The sequence below is a fragment of the Macrosteles quadrilineatus genome, unplaced genomic scaffold (assembly GCF_028750875.1).
Source record: "Macrosteles quadrilineatus isolate MER2022 unplaced genomic scaffold, UCM_ALF_1.0 Scaffold_4__1_contigs__length_99947679, whole genome shotgun sequence".
NCBI classification, from domain to species: domain Eukaryota; kingdom Metazoa; phylum Arthropoda; class Insecta; order Hemiptera; family Cicadellidae; genus Macrosteles; species Macrosteles quadrilineatus.
In genome coordinates this window covers 57,875,878-57,890,308 of record NW_026542597.1, presented here as the reverse complement: position 1 = coordinate 57,890,308, position 14,431 = coordinate 57,875,878, and the positions used below count along the sequence as shown (strand labels likewise).

General features: G+C 34.2%; 1 protein-coding gene across 1 annotated transcript in view; it reads left to right on the top strand.

The window, feature by feature from the left end:
* LOC128993454 (protein takeout-like) overlaps positions 1-14,431 on the top strand; it is a 52,325-nt gene that overhangs the window by 14,593 nt on the left and 23,301 nt on the right. The window lies entirely within an intron of this gene.

The following is a 14,431-nucleotide window of genomic DNA, read 5'->3' as shown; positions in this document are numbered from 1 at the left end:
ATCACAAGTATTGTCTCAAATTCAAATTGCAAGGGAAAATAATCATGAAGGTCAGCATGAAGGTAGGCGAGGGTCAGTGACAATATAGCCCTGATAACTCCGCTCAATTTAGCGGACGCCTCTACGAACACCACCTAGTTAATTTAATATAGGCAAGCTATAAGTGAACCGGGAGATTATACTAAACTCGAACTCACTTAAATTTAGGGCTTTAGAAGTTTTTTCATAGGTTTGCTTAAGACTTTCCCAACGAGGCGTTAACTTTATAAAGTAAACTTGGTCCTTTTAAAACCCAATCATTGATTATTAATCCTGAGAACTGAGGGCAGTGCTAGCCGAAATACGTTCATTGCATTATTACCAGTTATTATATAAAAGCTGTATTATTTTTTTATTAAAATAATTAATAAGAAAATAGATACAATCTCTTTTACAAACATCCATAAACCAAACCTCTCAATAATCATAGATTAAACATACTCCTTGTACGATTCATAGTCAATAGTACGATTAAATGTTATTGTTATGACTGCTATGTGAGGTTTCAGTACTGTAGTAGGAAGTAGAGACATATTAGATACAATAATTTTGATTACAAAATAACTTAGCATTTCTATTTAAACTTCTGGTCAAAAGTAACGTTATTTTGACTTTATAGGCTTAGGACAGTAGTAGTGTGTAAATGTTGATGTTTTTGACGTAAAGCTCCGACGATGTTGAATTGCAACGAAACATGTCTGCTTTGAACAATAATTGAAGTTTGACACCATTTTGGTCAACTGACGAAGGTAAACCTATAGTCATTTAAACTTAATCCAGGGGCTATCACAATGAATACTATGAACGATATTTTGTCACGACCTCCAAATCACCACTTATTTTGTTAAAAACGATGCTGTAAAATATATGTGACAGTATACTAAAAGAGACGTTAGTTTTTACTATTCGTTTGGTTCCCATAGGAAAGCATGACATGAGGGCTGTCAGTGTGTTATCCATCAGAAGACGTACACCTTGCACACCACACCCTGTATACTGTACTGTCCCGCATGGTGGTCACGTGACTCTCTAATATCCGGCACTCGGCACCCTCCACCCCCGGTCATCCGTCCCCGGACGATGGGAGCACCGCGGGACACTGTTATCACTGACATGGCCGACAACGAACTCTTGAATTAGTAGGACGGTAAACAATCGAATTTGGATAAAAGTTACTTGGTGATTATTCATTTAGGTATCAGCAAATTACACTAAAAGCAATACAGGAATACATCACATTACAATCAATCAATCGATTAAAAAATACATACAGATTGACATGGCATGCAATTTTCAACGATATACCATTGAATTCAAAGACAACTCTCTGTATTTGTAGTTTAACAAATGAATATTTCCTACAAAATTAAAAAGAATCGTCAATATATACTGTATACAAATTAATTATGAGGACATTATCAAGAGAGTATTATTATTTTTACCGAAGTAATTTACGGAATTAATTATTGGTACAAGGTAGATTTAAGTGAAACATACTCAAACCTTTTTCTAGATAACTTATTATGATATTGACTTAGAACCTCCGTTGATAATTTTGACTAACTTGAAGTTGATATTAATACAGTTTTCCGCCCTCTTTGTCAACCACATTGGATTGGACTAAAACTTGTTAACACGCAGTGCGTGCACGTTCTGTAACAGTAATTTCCAGGTAGAAACAACGATTAATGGTAGTCGAACTATTTTATGACCATATTAATTACAACCAGATTCGTCACAATAGAAATTTCAAGAGTTTCTTAAAGATAAATAATCATAAACTACTAAACAATAAGGCTAATTTTTTTTTAGTGAAAACATTTTAATTGCAACTGTTTCAAAATTGAACAAAATGAAATTCGAGAACAGCTCTACATTAATAATTTGGTTCGTGTATTTAAGGGATTAATTCGGAAAAATTTGGCCGGTGAAAATATGCAAAAAACTTGAAATTCCGAAGCCATAATTTAAGGCGACTTCTATGTCGCAAATACGTAACCACATAAAAATTGTTTCGCTTTATAAGTGACTGGTCTATAAGAATATTATACAGGACTCTTTAAATACTGCAAAATTATAGTACCGAACATACCAGAAGGTAAACGATTGCAAAAAAATACTGAATAACTTTACCAGAATACCATACGATAACGGCTCTATGTAGATTAAAAAAAATATAAAAATTTAATGATTTCTCTGTAATATTGCATCGCAAATCATATAAAAATTTGCATTCGCCGATATGTAGTAGTAGTTGTACTTTTATACTTTGTGTTCTCTAGTCATTTATTATTTCGTTTCTAAATCGTAAGAAGTATTATTATCGCCCGCGAACAACATGCTGCGCTTTCCAAGCACCAAAGCCACACATGTAGTCAGACAACTCTTGCAGGCGTTGTTACTGTTGGTTACGGCGTCTAAAGCAGAACAATCGCCAAAATCCTTCTAAAACTTTGATCAATTAATTGTTGCTTGTATTTATAGCATTTATGTATGAGGTGTTTATGGCAATTTATTACGGCTATGATCACTATTACAGTAGTAGTAGTTTGGGTATTATTTAGTTGCACCATCTATATATTAATAGGCAGGCATGTTTCTTTAAAACCTTTTTTCTCAGCTCGTGTGCATCGCAGGGAAAATCTATGCATACATACTGTTGGAAAGATATTTTCCTGTAGATGTGCAGAACCCCTTTATAAATTAAAATAGGCTCAAAATTAAACACAAAAAATGAATTTAAAATTCTGAAAAGGTTAACATGGATCTTATGGGTTTCCATGCTGGTGACAATATAACAACGAAGTATAAACAGAAAATCAAAACAAATGCAAGAAACTCCAATCACACGTTTTATTCACAGTGTGGGGTGAAAATAGATAAGGCTGTACATTACATATTTTTGGTCGAGTTTCGACCACTGGACGACCTCTAGTTACTATATAATAAGCAAACAGTTTTATTCCTGTGCAGGTTTTACTTTAACACTACTAATTTAAGAACCAAACTCAGAAGCCACGACCTCTTTTATTTCGGTGAAAATCTATTTCGTAGCTCATTTGTTGTCCACAAACTATATGATTTTAAGATTAAACCCTTCGTCGGTGTCTTTGATTTTAAAACATGATCGGTGACGCACGGAGTTTTTTTCCGAGTGTTCAACAATTAGACAAAAACTGTGTTTTGTACAAATAATAATACAAAATGTATTTAAGCAATTTAAATCAATAAATTGCAAATAAAATCAATAAAAAAACTCTTACTTTGTATATTTATAAAATACATAGCATACATAGGCAACACTGTACCTTAGGGATTATACTATGGGCAACCCATAGTATAATCCCTAAGATACATTGTTCTATAACTTATGTCTTCGTATTCCAGTATCAGGTAGAACCTTTAACTGTTGATAGAGGTAAACAACTCATTCCCGTATTAAATAAAGCTGGGTTTAAGTGGTTTAACACAATCAAAATTAATATAGTTCTGTTACACATCTAAACTAAATATAAATACCCCCACCACAGTAAACCTGCAAATTAAGGGAATTTCCACTTGGGTGAAGGGATGTTTATTGAAACATTTATTTATTAGATTCATCCCTATTTATAACATTAGGCTCAACGAGTACCTAGGTTTGCTGCCACAGGAAAGTAAAATATTTTTTTAATAATTGCAATTGTATTGTATGAAATAAATCAATATGCCAAATTTGATCAATATGAATGAAAAAGCAATCTACCATGAATACAATGGGTAACTGTAATGCTATTAAAATCTTCTCCGTAATCTTTGATACCACAACTACTCTTCTATACACAATCGTAGTGAAAATTGGGAATTATTTTTGTACTGATTTAGACATTTTCGAAACCCCATAACACCCCGTTCCCATATCCCGATCTTGTTGCTTTGCAAGCTCATCTAAGTGTAACAAGCTCTACACCTTCAGTAAGTAGGTAAAAATTAAAGGATGGAAGTTATAGTTTAAATTAATTTAGAATGACTACATTTCAAATTAGTTAATTAGTCTGCAGGCTACTTGACGTGTAGGTGTCGTACTGTGTATCATCTGGTTATAAGTAAAATGATATCCTCGAATCAAGAGAACAAGGCGTATTTCTTGCTGACACTGGCGTCCTAAAGACCTATTTAGCTTCAAACTGAATTGGCTAACAAGCAAAAAGTGGAAAATATCAACCAAAGTAGCGACGAATGCCAAGAGAGGCCGGATATTGTTCTGGATAAACCGGAAGTTCGGAATCTTGTAAAAAGCTGTCGGACTTGGTGTTTTTTCGCCCACTTTACTTTGAGCAGCTGTGACATTCGACTCATGGACCTGCGCTTCTATCTGCAGTGCGCGACTGCGTCTGGCTTCAAAACTTTACACAATTTTTTTAGTTTAAGGCTAATTTAGTATATTAAGGGATTATTTATCAAGAATTAATTTACAATATTTGTGTGGATAAAATAATATGTCAGTAAATTTTCATGAACGTTAGAATCTCCCACAACTGTTACAAGTCAACGATATGGTACTGCGGCACGATTTACAGTGATGTTTAAATTAAGTTAATGCACTGTTAATGTAAGTTAATAGGTACTAATATTTAGTACCTATATACGGAATTGTAACAGAATTTTTTTACAGAACATTTTATTTTAACCTATAATTGAGATGACCATCATTTAAATTTGCCAGTCTTACATTTTTAAGCATTGATTCGGATCTCTTAAACAAATGAATATGATGTTAGTTGATAAAACCGAATTCTGACTGAGATACAAAATTATCTCTAAATAATTACCAAACCCCTCGCTCGTGGTCTGTAGTTTTAAATTTGCTATTTTATTAATACCACAACTACAATATAACGGAAAAAGAAAAAATAGCCAAAAGAAACTCAATACAGCTTCAAGTCTTATTGAGTACAATCATGAAACACATTTACAATTATTAGTTACACAATTAATCTATGTTGAAAGTTAATGCACAAGCCATAGCCTCCTCTCCATAAGCTCGTAATTCTGACCATGAGGGTTCATCTGTTTCTTTGGGGGCTCAAAAACATTCTTTTGCTAAAAATTAGAGAATGAGAAATCAAATTTTTCTGCGTGAGTCAATAAGAGATTGTATCGCATTATTCTTGCCAAAACCCCAATTATTTAGCTAAACAATAAACAATCTGAAAATAGTATAATTCAAACCCAATAATATATTCAGCCTAAAATATCAATATCAAGGAACAGGAAGCATACTCCCCCTCCTAATTTGAAATTCGATTCCCAAACTATCCTAGAACCTAGAAACCATTCACTGCGGACGCCGGAAAGATGTACCATGACCTTGTACCAAGGACGACGGGAACAGCTGATGTCGTTGACAGCGAATTGTTATCAGCATCACTATCAGTATCGGAACGTCCTTCAGGATATCATCAGACAGTAAAGGAGTGGAAGTTTATGTGAAGATCGAAGATAACTTCTGGTTAACAGCTGAAATCAATTACTTTGAAACAATCGATCGGCCACCTCGATTGCTGATAGTCTTGGATACTGTCTGTGGTTATTCTGTAGTTTGTGGTTTATTAGCAGTAATGAGCTTGGTGTGTTTTTTCAAATTTTAGCCATAATAAAGTTTGAGAAAGTTCCTATCAAATTTTAGTCAGCCAAGTTCACTTTCAAAATGGTTTCCGACTAAACTGTGGAAAAGAATTGCCTTGATTATTACCGGTAACCAAATTAATGAGCTAACCTGTTTCCGTAAAGCTTTTAAGAATCGTTGTAAATTAATTAACTTGAAATGCGGTTCTTTTCTGGACTTCCTACCATAATAGTAGGATGAGGATATCAACCAAAGCCAAATGTAAATGAAAAATTCTCCTCCCGATTATTTGGTAGACCATTTTGGATTTACGAATTTACTAACCCAGCTTCGATATTATAGTCAGCTTAAAATGCCAATGACATCTTTATCGATATACAATTCCCTTGAATGTGCAAAGATGTAAAAAGAAACAACAACAGGTATAAACATTGGTTTACAACAAGAATGACGAAAAGCAAACAATAAACTGTATGACATCTGAAAGATTGGACATCACTGAAATTGAAATATTACAGCTATGGTTGATTTTACGGATTAAAACACTGCTGTACAATATTAGGCATATAATTATTACGTAAACACCATTGACTTATTTAGCAATACATACCGATTCCAGTGAACTAATGACATTTTTGTATCTATGGTTTAATTTTTTTTAGTTATTTAACTATCGTTACCTTTAGCCTATGTTCTTGCAGAAAGATTTTATAATCCACCAATATATTTCGCCACAGTGTGTGGTATCTTCAGTGAGACGAGAAGTGCAAGAACAAAGGCTAAAGGTAACAATAGTTCAATAATTAAATATTCTAGTTCTTGCCACTGGGAAATACATCAAATAATCTTTATTGTTTTCTAAAATCTTTAAGATTGCTTTTGAGTAACTAATATTGTTTTATAGAGAGATTTTTATCGTTTTCCTAAACATCTAAATAAACATTGACTCCCTATTTTTTTAGTACAAAAGTTTACTGAGCTAGGACGTTTCAAGAATTAGAATTTCAATACAATCATGATCCAACGCCCACTCCAATTACCAAGAGGTTTCTACCGGTTTCTACACGCCTTTCCACAAGACTCAACTGTGCAGACAGCAGTCATGACAACATCGATTGTATCTATGAAGGTTGCAGAAGACATAACACTTGTGTCCAAGAGTCCAAGTACCAACCTGTAAGCCTCGACGACTTCCATGTTCCTGGGAGGTTGTCGGTCTTTGTAGACGCGGAACTGGAGTCTCCAGAGGTGCGGAGTTCAAAGGTCTTCCAGGAACCTTGGAATTGGAAGTTCCGGGTGAATAAATACCTGCCAAAATAAATGAGAAGTAGACACACGTTGACTATTAATGAGCACGATGATGGGAATTGTTAAAAAAACTTCAGGATATGACGAAAGTGTAAGTTTAATCACTGACAAGGGCTTAGTCAATGGTTTAATCTTTCGGTCGTGCAGTTGAGCTTGTTTTGTTGTTTACACAATATGCCTTAATGTTGTATTCAGTTAAGAATGCAAATCTAGTTTGAATCTAATTTTTTGGGATTAATTTGACGTTTTTTCCTAATGTTGCCTAAAACCGGATAGTAAATAATTCTGAAAATTTCTGCAGAAAAATATTTGTTGAAACATTAAATACATTTTCAATCATCACTTAAAAACGATTTAGTTTTTCAAATGAACTCATTTCACGAATAAGAATTAGTTAACCTTAAATTTAACCCAACCACAGTAACACCAACTAATTAATGGTGGCCCTACTAGTAGTAATACAGTAGCTACTTTGATGGTAAAATGAAAAGTTCTTTATCACAAAATTGATTGTATTGGGAAAGTCACTCATAAAATAATTAAATTAAAAACTATTTCTTAAGAAATGTGTACGAAAGCCCACTGACTAAAATAATTTGACATTTTAAATCTAACGCCAGCAGAGAAATCACGAGCTTTGTAGCCCTTTCAACTTTAGTGCTTCGCAGTTTCATAAGCCTGAGTAAAAAAGTCTCTAAAGTTGTGGCTTAAAAAACTGAATGTGGAATAGTAACACTTTCAAACCTTTTCTTACATGATAAGGACAGAAGACAATACAGCTGATCAGTCTACAATGACAGAGTGACTAACGGAATCTGCAAGGTCTGCCTCTGAATGGGTGTCATTGTGGTCGTCATCTGACAAGCTTGCAGGAAGTACCTGACGGGTAGGAATCATTTTAAGGATTACTGTCGGAAATAACACTCTACCCTTGACTGGTAAGGCACTGGACAGGATTTTAGATTGCTTTTTAAATCACATTCAACTTGTGACCTTTTGATTCAGAGTTAATGTATGCACTGCAAGATACTGAGAGAACCTGAATTTGTGTAACGAATCGAACAAAAATGTAGTACATGTACAATAATGAGTGTACTACGGGCAAAATTAAGCTAGTTTACTTATATTTCTTGAAAGTGTTATCGGGTTTAAGCTGTCTTGTTTTGCAGCAGGAGAAACGTTATGTTTAAGTTCACATAGTAAGAATTTTTTTCTTGGCTGAAGGAAAACGCCACTTCGATGGTTACCGAAACATTGCCACTATCATAAAGTCAATGCCACTATTCTATAGGCAATGTGATGAACAGCTAGCGTTTCTTACCAAAGCGTAAGAATACCTACTGTATGGTCTATAAACAAATTATCGTATGCAATAATTCAGTTTAAAATGTCAAACTCCGATTTGATTAGATCTTTCCTACGCTGACAAGCCAGCTTGCGTATTTATGAATGAGATGAAGCTTTGCTATTGACTCGGATCAGCTGTTTCTTTAGCTATTTCTAAAAGCAAAATGATAAAGGCTGTATTTTCTCAGGATTGTACAGGGAACCTTCTGATTACCACTAGAGCGCTGTAACCACTGAACTACGCAGCATATCTTACATTGACCGCCCTTTCCCTTTCTCAAATCTGGTGAAATTCTTTACACATCAGTAAGTAGATAAACATTTGAATAAAATGCCACACTACTTTTAAGATTTGCAAAAAAGTAAGATGTGAAGAAACGACTTCCGACCTTGACGGTATCTCGGTCGTCGCGGAGAGGTCGTCCGGTCCTGGTGGACATCCACTACGTCCACAGAGCTTCCTGAGTAGATAGTGGAATGTATAGTGTCTGTAGTTCAATAGAGTTTATACCCCACTAACGATACTAACGAACAACAGCTCTCGATTCTATCGTGCATTCAATGGACGGTGTAAAAAATGCGATGCATGTTAGTGACTGTTAATCATCACGCTGAAACTATAAAATCTCAACTGTGAGACGTGGTATTTTAATGGGATTCGTTCACATGTATGTGTTGCCGGAGTAGGTTATTTGATTTTGCTCTTTATAGATTTTTTTGTTAGTTTTGGGATACGTGGCTGCATTGTTGTCAAGATTTATTACACAAAACCGATTTTGCTCATGACACTTATCACATGTAAACAAATTACAAAGTAACTAATAGTGTCCATGACATTTTCTTTACTTTCATCATCAATTTTAAGAGGGTTGTAACATTGAAAAAAAAAATACTTTATGCTTATACTAGCAGAGTACCCTTCCTTTGTACGGGGTTGGCACAAAAGTATAAAATGCTTATTGCAGTTATACTCAAGCTTGGTGTTTGCAATGGGGGAGAACACAGTTTGATAAAATTTGCTTCTTTAAATTTACATTATACTATAGTGTTACACATCTACCGTAGCCATATTGTTCTAGCAATTCACCTAAAATATAGAGATAAATAAGTTATCAAATTCGCAAATTATTACTAATTTTTTGGAAATTAAAAACATAAATATAACTGTAAACAATCCTACTTTGACAGTTCTCATTGCGTATCACAGTTTTTTGGTTTTCATAAATGCAAAAAAATAATAGTGCTGCACCCTGTTGGTAAATCTTATAACTTTTTAATGCTTTTCATACCATAGAACCAACTTTTTAGTTGAAACAGCTGACTAAATTCTTTAATTCCCTTTAAATATGAATACTCATAAGGTTAACATGGGAAACTACAGAGCCACTGGGGCGGAGCCCGAAAGGATTTTTGGGATAAGAATATGCCTATATGTTAATCGGGAATGTGAGCTATCATCATGCCAAATTTCAGCCCAATCCATCCAGTAGTTAATGCGTGATTGAACTTCAAACAAACAAACAAACAAACTTTCACATTTATAATATTATCTTACTAATATTATAAATCTGAAAGTTTGTGAGTCTGTGTGTGTGTTTGTGTGTGTGTGTGTATGTTGCTCAATCACGCATAAACTACTGGACGGATTGGGCTGAAATTTGGAATGATGATAGCTCATATTCCCGATTAACATTAACGCATATACTTATCTCAAAAATCCTTTCGGGCTCCGCCCCAGTGGCTCTGTAGTTCCCCATGTTAACCTTATGATTTTTCATATTTAAAAGGAATTAATGAATCTTAACAGCTGTTTCAATTAAACAAGTTGGTTCTGTTCTATGATGTTCAATAGCATCAAAGTTACAAGGATTACCAACAGGGTGCAGCCTTATTATTTTATTTTTTTTTAATTTATGACAACAGCTAATTTCCAACCAAAAGGTGAGTGAGCGTAGCGAACGAACTTCAACCTGGAGGCGAGTTAGCGTAGCGAACGAGCTAACCTGAAGGCAAGTGAGTGCAGCGAACGAGCTCCAACCAAAAGGTGAGTGAGCGTAGCGAACGAACTTCAACCAGGACGCGAATGAGCCATGCGAATACTTATAAGTCGTTTGTGAATAAATTTATTCTTTTGTAAATATGATCAGTTTTTGTAAATATATTCAGTCTTTCGTAAATATGATCAGTCGTTTGTAAATATATTCAGTCTTTTGTAAATATGTTCAGTCTTTTGTAAATATGTTCAGTCGTTTGTAAATATATTTTTACAGTACTTAGTATTTTTCATAAGTATATCATTATAGTTGAATTAGAGACGACATTTATAGTTTTTTCATGTAGGTTTGAGCATACACTTTTAAGGTTATATTTATGCTATTTTAATTTATTATATTTTTTTTAATACGCTTAACATTTATTTTTACGTGATTTAATGTTTCTATTTTGTGTAAACATACTTAGGGTTCGAAGGACCTACTGTTGTTTCTAATTTAAATAGTTCCATTTCCTATATGTCCAGTCTGTTGTAAATATGATCAGTAGTTTGTAAATATATTCAGTATTTTGTTAATATGTTCAGTATTTTTCATAAGTATTTCATTATAGTTTAATTAGGGACGATATTTGTAATTTTTTCTTGTAGGCGTAAGCATATATTTTTCAAGGTTTTATTTATGGTATTTTTAATTCATGTAAGTTTAAAAAAATGCATCAAATTTATTTTAACTTGATTTAATGTTTGCAGTTTGTGTACATATAAATACTTTTTTATCTAAATATGTAATGTACGACTAATCATTATGCGGTCTAACAAACTGTATTTCTATAAACACAACCAATATGTTGGTAAATAAAAAAAAAATTGGATAATAATGTAGACTTATTCCACCCTTTGATGTACTTTTCCATAAACTTATCATCTGTTATGATGCTTATAAATTTCCATAAAGAACTGTGATTGAAAAATGTAATTTATTTGTATAAAAAAAATATGGGATAGGCCTAGTATAATTTATATTATTGAGCTCAGTAGCTCTAGTATATTATTTATAATTGAATACGTTATCATGTAATTATTTTAAATTAAAATTAAGTGTGTAAATCAAAATGTCTTACTGAAAGAGCTATTTGTATCAACAAAACAGTCTTTTTGAGTGTGGAAAATTAGCATATTGTGCATATTGCTGTGCATATTGGGTGACGAACTGAGACCTGCTGAGACGAAAAGGGTGGGTGAGCGAAGGTAGCGAGCAGTGAAAGTGAAACATGCGGTGGAACAAAAGACAAGGGCTAGAACACTGGCTGAGGGTAGTCGAGTTGATGCTTTCCAGTTTCTAGGTCACACAGGGTTGTCAACAATCTCAGATCCCGCCATGCGACAGCCACGAAACTGGTGGCCTAGGGTGGTACTATTACAACCATCTGTTTTGGGAGAACTGTGTTGTTGCTCGTAACGCCTGCAGAATGTGGGATACGGGGCTCTATCCGACCGCCTCTTAAACGGGGCAAAGCCCGCGGGTACAGCTAGTGCTTATATAAAGCCATCAACAATACGAATGTTTAAAAAAGTGAACATAATAAACAATCAAATTATACACTTTTAATACAGCACATTTCATATCCAGTATAAGTATGCTTACAAACAAACATGAATTTTACCAAATAGGCAGGGTATTCAAAATTTTGAGTAGTCCGCATTTTGATTCTGATCACACATCTTTAGTTGTGTTAGAAAATATAATTCATGAAGGCAAAATGGGACTACTTCATTCCTTCATTGGTATTATTATTACACTCGTATGTCAGTTCATGCATATTTTTCATGCATGAAAGTATGCTATAATTACACTTTTATCAAAACGTCATGCTCACGTTGCGTTAGAAATGAAAATAGGAATGAGTCGATTATGTATTGGAACATGATTAGTTAGTTTGTTTATTCAACTAAATAATGCCCATGATTTTAACTTCTAACCTTGTAGAATATAAAATCTGAAACCCTTCCACACAGCCTCCGAAAAGAAATAAACGTCTAATAATTTCTCCTAGATAATTATTTCCTGGCCATTTGGATTTGAACGCACTATGTTTACAACTGTTGTAAAGTAACTCTTTTATGAGCTGTTTTCGGAATAGAAACATATGATTAAATAGTAACGTATGATTAAACCATCGTGTTGCGAGATCATGTCATTGGCCGAGTCGCAGCCTTCTATATGACCTTTGCCGTGGTCACGGGCGGGCCACTGCCTGTTTGATTAAACTGGTCACTGTCACTGCCACCGCCTTCTTGATTATGACTTGCATCGTCGTTAATTTGCTTTATTGTTAATAGAGGTTGTTTCGAAAATGTAGGCAGTACCGATTGGATGCACACTTGTAATTGTAGACATCTCTGTAATATACTTAATGTCTCTGTTCTGGATGTGGACGAAAATATGGTTTCATTATCTCCTAACCCACCAATTATAAAGTTTATAAAATAATTGATCTTAAATGGTGGGTCGCATTGAACGCAGCGCTTCTTAATTAAGTTATTATATGCACTGTGTTATGCTATATACTACTAAAATACTACAGTACTAAAACTACTTCTAAAACACTACTAATTGAATAATAAATCTCTTAGCTAAAGTGAAGCCAAATATTATCTGATAATGTAACTATTCGCTTAAAAGTGAAATAGTGCTACAAGGCTTTGAAATACATACAGAACTCTCGAAGGGTTGGCCATGCATGATACATTCATTATTAGTTTTTTGAAAGTTTTTCGTAAAGAATTATTTTTATTTGGGCCATGTGGATGAAATCAATCCTCTTTAAGACCACCTGTTTATATTATAATAATGATCACATTGAGGAGCGTAATGAAATGATGATATTGGTCTTCTATCGATCTAGGTCCCAAATTATCCTAGTTGTCTTAGTTATTCAGTCTAACCTCAAATATGATATAGATATCCTTTTTAGTGCATTTACTGTACTTCGATTTTTAACCTTTTTGAATTCAAAGTACAAAAAGTACTTAGCGAAAACGCATTTAAATCCCTTCCATTAAATGTATATTTTCAAAACTGTCATGTTTGTCCTCAGTAGTTCATACACGCTTTTTTACATTGCGCATTTCGAACACTTAGGAACCTATAAATATTCAAAAATGCAAAACTTCTCCCTTGTATCCTCCCTTTTTATTGCTTGCCAAAAGAATCGTCCACCAACAGTATTGCACCTGGCATGCATTGTTTGTGCAGATGCTACAACAGAGCGATGTTACCCAAGTCTGTGCGACCTTTCACTCGGGAATGTCTGAGAGAGTCTCGCAACTCCAGATCACCCGAGACCTTGACCTCTCAACGACGGTCCACGAGGAAGTCGTGACTCCTCGGACCTATTCTCTTCACTTTCGCTCCAGGAAGTCACAATTCATTTTTGCTATTTGGGAGTTGCGTTTATCGATTTGTGTAATTTATTGGATGATTGCATACGCCATGTTAAACTGGAGTAACTTGGTTATAATGTTCATGTGTATTTTTTGTTTGGATTTTTTTTATTTGAGACACCGTTTCTTATACATGTGAAACACTGTATCCGTATGGCGATTACAGGGTAAGTGGATGCACTCCTTTAGATATTGATTTGGCTCTCTCATTTATATATACTATCGTCCAGAGGTCGTCCAGTGGTCGAAAACTTGACCAAAAATATGTAATGTACAGACTTATCTTTTTTCACCCCACGCTGTAAATAATACATGTGAATGGAATTTTTCGATTGGTTTTGATTTTTTGTTCATATTTTGTCACCGGCATAGCAACCTATAAGGCCCTCGTTAATTTTTTTAATTTAAATTAATTGTTGTGCTTATTTTTGAGCCTATTTTAATTTATAAAGTGATTCTGCACATCTACAGGAAAATATATTTCTAACAATATGCGTAGATTTTCCCACGAGCTGAGAAAAAATGTTTGAAAGAAACATGCTTGCCTATTATTAGTAAATATATATTTAATTTAGCCGTCGCAACTTTTGTACTCAAAGTGAACAAGGTGAATGGACCTCAACTGAGCTACAATTGAAATGTTTGTACTATAACGAGAAGATATATATATTTTCTGTTATAAACGGTCTATT